At 39.4% G+C, this 7637-nt stretch overlaps 1 long non-coding RNA gene across 1 annotated transcript; it reads left to right on the forward strand.

Annotated features, from left to right (window-relative positions):
- The first annotated feature begins 1034 nt into the window (after positions 1-1034).
- Positions 1035-2870, forward strand: LOC110678698. Its single transcript, XR_002501864.1, has 2 exons — positions 1035-1200; positions 2370-2870. It is a non-coding gene; the product is annotated as an uncharacterized LOC110678698 (long non-coding RNA).
- Positions 2871-7637: the final 4767 nt, after the last annotated feature.

The raw sequence follows: 7637 nt of genomic DNA on the forward strand, positions 1-7637 counted from the left end.
GTTTCCGTTGACAAAGATCCTTGAAAATCATTAACCGCCCCTTGACGATTATGTGCTGGTTGAAGACACCGGTTACTATCTATGCCATGAGCAACCGTGTAAAACGTCTTCGAACATTAGGTAAATGATGTTCCAATCAATCACCCTTCCTAAATTTGTGCCACCCCTAGTAGCACTTGGGATACCAAGTGGGTCACCTAGACCAATGGTATAAACCTCCGTGAGCACCTGTTGCTCGAATATTACAATCGTGAATGAATCTCCTAGCATCAAAATCCAAATAGCTGATGGGATTCAGCAACGATAATAGTTGAAAACCTTTGGATCGGTAGGTAAACGAATGTTCCCCAACACCTTAAGGCCCAAGTAAAAATGGAGCAAATGTCAAAAGTGAAAAAAACAGTTTTCGCCGTTAAAATCGACAAATCGAAAAAAATAAAAACACACAGCTGTTTTATTTCCAAAATAAAAAGGCTGTGTGTTCTTATTTTTCCCGATTTGTTGATTTCAGGGGCGAAAACTGCTTTTCCATTTTTGACATTTGCTTCGTTTTTACTTGCACCTTAAACCTTCCGTGATGATGACGACGATGATAGTCAAAGTAAGGATGTGCAATAGTGTTGAGCCGTGATCCGTTCAGTGTGTATCACAGTGATCATAGCAATACGGAATCGACCTCAGTATCGATTGTAAACAGAGATATGAAGAGAAACATGCGATGTAATATCTCTGCTGACCAGTTTAATTCCTCCATTTGTGTGTGATGCTTATCTACAAATCCAATACAGGGAAAGTTGATACTACACCCTTGATACCAGTGTGCAAGTGTGGCCATCACTGAGCTCTCGTCGTACGATGCGTGTATGTAGATGATAATATGGAATTAACGTTGTGTAGTATCCAGTGTCCAGGCTTCGGCGGACACATACTAAGTAAACTGACCTGGGAAACCAATAGTTTGTGCTAACACTCCGTAGTTAAAAACGAAAATTGTATCCAGTATTGAGCCGTTTCGTAGTGGATGTAATGTTTATTTTGCGCTTCCCAATGAAGACCAATCCTTAGGTGAAGAAGTGTCGCAGTATTCAAGGGCTGCCTTAGCCGCTTCTAAGTGCAATCCAGTTGATTCCGGTTTGTTGTAGGTGTCCTCTAGCCTCCAGCACAGGAATAGGCACCAATATGAAGAACCCGGGAGTGCATGTGAGCAATGTTGAAATACCAAGTGTTAGATGGCTGTTTGGTTTTGCTTCGGCTAGACATATACACCGAAATAATTACTTCACCATGTACCAATTTCGGAAGAAATTCATTCAGAAACTGGAGCAGTTTCCCCCCCCATTCTTACCGATTCACATAGGAGATTAGATAACCACTTTTAAGGCATCTTATAGAGAGCGAGGTTGACTCTCACCTCATTACTTTCTCTACTAGGATCACTTGGAGTCAGGAGTTATAAGGCAAGGAGATAGGAGTGATCCAACATTTGGTTTGAACGGTAGAATGGCTTATGTATATTCACTTATGGCTTATGTATATGTTTTAATATGTAGTTCTTCGTCTTGTAAATATTCTTCTTCTTTCTTTTTCTGGCGTTACGTCCCCACTGGGACAGAGCCTGCTTCTCAGCTTAGTGTTCTTATGATCACTTCCACAGTTATTAACTGAGAGCATACTATGCCAATGACCATTTTTGCATGCGTATATCGTGTGGCAGGTACGAAGATACTCTATGCCCTGGGAAGTCGAGAAAATTTTCAACCCGAAAAGATCCTCGACCGGTGGGATTCGAACCCACGACCCTCAGCTTGGTCTTGCTGAATAGCTGCGCGTTTACCGCTACGGCTATCTGGGCCCCTTGTAAATATGTATTTAGTTAATAAATGTAGATTAGTGTACGATTTCTTTTACTAAACGACTCGCGTGTGTTATTGGGTTATTGGAGAAATGTAACCATAAGCAACAAGCTTCTAAATCGTGTTGGGGGATTGCTGGCCAAAATACAGTGCACTTGAAGCAACCGCAATCCCAAGGACTCTCCCCCAACATTTGTGGTCCTTCGAACCGGATGCTTCCGGAAGGACAATGGAATCACGGATCAGGAGCCAACTTACGCGCTATCGGGTAGACATGGCGCTGGATATGTTCTATTCATCTCAAGACCCAAATCGTCATACGCCATCCAATTTCGTCATACAATCATGGCTACTACAGTTCACTCATCGCTTCTTTACTCCAAGTGAAATGGAAGGCAAGGATATCGCTTAACAACACCATCACAAACTATTCCGGAAACATCAAAATTATTTATTATTTAATTAATCAAAATTAATTATTAAATTATACAATTTATTTCCCCCTCTTTGCATTAGGCAGACGAATTCCTAGCTGGTGGATGAACGGTGAACTCCGCTCCAATACCGGATTGAGACAGTTCCCGCGAAGCCCAACAGAGTGCTGAACATCACCGAACGGCAGGGTGTGACGAGCGCTGGAGCTCAATTCGCTGGTAATCCAGTCAAACTCAAGCGACGGGAAGAGAGGAAGCAACCGGTCAGAGGCCGAAAATCGACCACGAAAAGAACGGCGGAGCGACTACCAGTCCTCGGCTGAGAAGAAGGAGCTAATGCCTAGCGATCGGCCGAGTGGCTCAACTACAGCAAGAGTTGCAGAGCGTAGACGGTCCGTGAGTACTAAAAACATGGTGACTGTGGTCACAGAAGACTAGCCCAAGGGCTGAAGAAGGCAGTGTGCCATTAAGCAGCAATGACTGCCCGACAGATAGAAAGTTAAGGACAGATAGAGTAGAAGCTTAGTATTGGGGGCGTGGGTGTGCAATTGACAAAACGAATATATGATGTGGCTCAAATGAATTAGTGGCTCTTTTCCTTCATTTTGGCTTGAGGAAAACCTATATATTAACCTTATATGATTTATTTATTTTGTAATAAGTTTAAATTAAGTATGAACATTACTTTTAAATTATCCATCGTTAAATTTTAATTTAGAACAAACTGTCGTTACATAGGGTAATTTACGGCTTCGGCACCATTGGACTTTATCGGCAAACAAATTACAAGCGCCAAACACACAGTATTTTTCAATTAAAACACACCAATGAAAACATTCATATGATTCTTTGTTCTGCCCGCTGCCCGAGATTTCCGAGACTGAACAAACAATTTCGCCAGAGATGTCATCAATTCAAATGAACACGCCTCAAAATGCAACAGATTTGGAGCTGCCGAACAGATTCACCTGCAGTTCTTATGGGAAAGCTGCCGAAGAGAATGAGGCTGCCGACAATAGTCACACTGATAAAAGATGTTCGAAGCGTTGTAAAAACGTTTCTTGAAAGCTTTCATCGCGTATGGCGGTGTGAATCGATAGAGGATTGAGCTGCTCCCAAATGTATACAGGCAAACACATAATTTCAGGCCCATGGCACGAGACGACTTTTAGCGTAGTCAACATCTCCATGTGTTTACTCATTTTCGGGTGATTTGAATCGGTAGTGCAATTAGAATGCGAAGTTTTGTTTAATGTTTATGATCCTTAATCGAGCAAGTTTCGCATTCAAATCACTGATTGCTTGCTTGGAGGCTTGCAGGATGCCTTATAAATGTTGCTCTCCTTCCAAAACCATCGAATGTTAAATGTGCATCAACTTTTTGGCACATTATTAGCTGATTTAACAATATCAAAAATTGATAATCAATCCATAGCAAACAATTAAACAAAACAATGGTCTTTGTTTTTATAGTTCTTACAACTGACAGTAGGCGATATTCACTTATCGCCCGGGACATCCTGGCTACGAAGAACACTGTGTATCGATATATGGTTGTCATGGGCCTGCATAATTTATCCGCTGATGTCTGCAAAACTGACAAAAAATCGTGGCATCGGCCTAAACTGCTAAGAATACGTAAATTCCCCTAGATTTTATTGAGTCTATAGATTGAAATTATTTTTTATCATATCAAAATTAAGATATTGTAAATTTCTCTTTTGATCAAATCATTAAAATTTGTTACTTTTTCATCACTAAACAATCTTATTATCATAAAACTTTTGTATCTTTTATTTATCTGTTTTTTTTTTTTGTATTTGTATTCAATAGGGCTGTACACCGAATCGCTTTTTATAGAGCACTTTTTGTATTGATGTAATTTTTTGTCAAAATTCAATCATTCTGTAACTTTCAAATCAATAGTCTTCACACTTATTTTCAATAGTTAAACGACTATGGTGCATTATATATACCCGCTACTGTAGGGAAATCACGGCAGGAATCATACATCATTCGAGCAAGATTCTCAGAGAATTTTATTACAGAACAGTGAGAACATGTTAGATTTAACAAAAACTTTGGATTTATTTGATTTCAGTAGGGTACTAAAAATCATGAATTACCTGATACGTGGAATCGATAATCTGTATTTGTTAACTTTTACGATATACACGTGGTGCCAAAAAATCAAAACCAAAAAAATGTAACATGGGACAATTATGCGTACAACAGCAGACTGCTCTTCCGAACATCACCGACTCATCATCACGCACTCGAGTCGGATCACGAAGTGCGTGCTCTGACTGGCTAATAAAACGGAACATACTCCATCATCTTCAACATCATCTCCCCTGGTGGATGATGTGGTGAAAATTTACGGCTTCTCATAAATAATTCCTTCCGGAAATAGACTTGACCTTACAGTGCCACCCATTCGGGAAGAACTTTGACTGCTTTCAAATTTCCGCTTATAAAAAAATGGGAAAACAAAACACTGCCCCAGCTTGGGAACGCATTTGGCTTTTCCACTGCGAATGAATAATTCATTAAGTCCACAAAAGGCAGCAAAATACACCAACGCTCAGCATCAGCAAAGCTTGGACTGCCATTGAAAAGATTCCATGTTTCGATGTGACTAACTGTCACGCTGTAGCGATCTGGAATGGCTCGGAGCGTAAAAGCCCGGCAAAACTCTCAATCTGCGTGGAGGTGCAAAAGTTTTAATTACGACAGGAAATAAAATAAGTTTTCCGAGAACGGCTAAAGGCGAATTTTTCAATTCCATTTTTGCCAGTCTCGGGAGCACGAAGAAAACAGGTTTATCCAGGCGTGTAATCAATAGGAGGGCCCTTAGTTCGCTAAATGGCTTCGTGACAAGGAAGGCGAATAGCTTGGATGAATACTAAGCTGGCAAAGCTGTCCTCGATGGGATCAAAATTATGCACGACTTAACAAAATGAATCAATTCTGTATGTTATAAGCTTTACTCTTTCATGTCTATGCCAAATTTTAAAAACTTATATCAACTACCCTTCCTTAGCCGAGTGGTTAGAATCCGCGGCTACAAAGCAAAGCCATGGTGAAGCTGTCTGGGATCGATTCCCGGTCGGTCCAGGATGTTTTTTTTTGTAATGGAAATTTTCTTGACTTCCCTGGGCTTAGAGTATCATCGTACCTACCACACGATATACGAATGCGAAAATTGTAACTTTGGCAGAGAAAGCTCTCAGTTAATAACGGTGGAAGTACTCAAAAGAATACTAAGCTGAGAAGCAGGCTCTGTCCCATTGAGGACGTCATGCCAAGAAGAAGAAGAAGAAGAAGAAGTTCTGAAAATTACTCTGAAATGTACGATTTGACAGATAGCTTTGGATTACTCTAACATAATATTATTTACAATCCTTCATGCCATACACTGTCGAATGCATTTTCTATGTCTAGAAGAACAAGATCAGTAAAATAGCCTTCAGATTTGTTGGAATGAATCAAATCCGAATACCCCTGTCGGAATCCAAACTGTTCATTGGCAAATATTGAACTTTCGTTGATGTGGACCATCATTCTGTTCAAAATTACCTTTTCAATAAGTTTACTGATGGAGGAGAGCAAGCTGATTGGACGATAGCTAGATGCTTCCAAATAGTTTTCTGCCCGGTTATAGGGGGAGATCCCCCAGTACCGGACACTTAAGCCACTAAATTCATAATTCAAAAAATATTGATTTAATGGGCTCGTGTTACCCATTTATGATAAATATTATCATTTTTTTAGTGTACAAAAATAAATTTGAAAATATAAATATGAATTTTGATATTGCATTTTGATGATGAGTTTTAGTACCAAATTGATCGATCTCGAAAGGTGGCACCCAATACCGGACAAGATCTGGAAATGCCTCGAATCCCGTAAATTTGAACATCATCGAATGTGTACTCTACAGGAATAGTTTATAATTACCAATTCAATGCATTTGATACATTTACAAGAATAATTTGAGTTTTTCTTAGTTTGCAAGATGCCTATCAAAAACCTCTTTCATATATGATGAAAAATAGCACATTTTACGATGTTGTTCTGAATGTTCATTATTCTTAATTTTATTGCATATTTGATACCATGATCGACGGAACCCATGAAAAATGAAAGTATTCTGAGACACTGATGCAATAATTACAAAGATATCATATAACAAATCAAGCTGTCCGAAACTGAGGGACAGGAGGTGCTTAAGCAAAATTGTAATTTGTTCATATTTAGTTCAATTAAGGTACAAAATACATTCATACTATCAAAATAGGATTATGTTCGATCATGCTTGCGGGATCCAATGTATTTTTTCATATTCAAAATATTTACTAAATAGGCTCAAAATTAAGTGGATACGTCAATTTTTTAAAGAATTTCAAACTTTTCTACTTTTATACAAAGGCATGCATATTTTAAGGATGTGTTATTCTACGCAATCATTAGTCTACATAATAGCTTTCTTTTCTACTAATACACCATCTTGATTGGACCATGATTTCTCAATGTTTCGGATTTGTCCGGTATTGGGTGCTGTCCGGCACTGGGGGATCTCCCCCTAATATCAGCACAACCTTCGATTTTTTTTTCATTTGTCAGGGATATATGCTAATGGAAATCGTTAAATATATCAACCAAGAATCATTCTTGGATGATAAGGAGGGTGTATCGAATGGTATGGCACTATGGTTAGGTGTTTTGATTGCCGTAAAACTATCTAACCAGCAACCCTCAAGCCAAGATAGTTTCTAAAAACCTACAATCTTAAATGTAACACTTTGTTCAATCGTCGGAAGACTACAATCATTGAAAATTAGAGCTCCCCCAAGCTCAGATTGCCATCGCATAACGGTTCTCTAGAACAACAGCGGCACGTGCATTGCGGCGAGTCACTTCCCGGGATTCAAATCCGATTTCTTCTCTCGCCGGGTTCGAATCGGATCATCGCGATAAGAAAACCCCCGACCGGGAACGTATAATTGACAGTTTGTGTACTCTGGAGGTACCGAAATTATAACTATTCCGCCAACGAAGACGATTGCGATAGAATTGGGGTCACGGTGGTGGCGGTCGTAGCTTCGCTATATCATCTGCCGAGCCATGTGGAAGGCGGCGGTGGTGGCGCACAGTGGTTTCGGATAAAATTCTTCTAATCCATCAATATATCTAGTTTAGATATAACAATAAGTCTCTATTTTTTTTAAATAGAAAAAAAAACTAAAACTTGCCCGCTCTTTTCATTTCTAATATGAACGCCATGTAATTTTCGGGCCATTCAGAATTTATACAAAAAAATGGTGAAGTATCAATCATCTTGAACATT

The sequence above is a fragment of the Aedes aegypti genome, chromosome 3, assembly GCF_002204515.2.
Source record: "Aedes aegypti strain LVP_AGWG chromosome 3, AaegL5.0 Primary Assembly, whole genome shotgun sequence".
Lineage (NCBI taxonomy): Eukaryota > Metazoa > Arthropoda > Insecta > Diptera > Culicidae > Aedes > Aedes aegypti.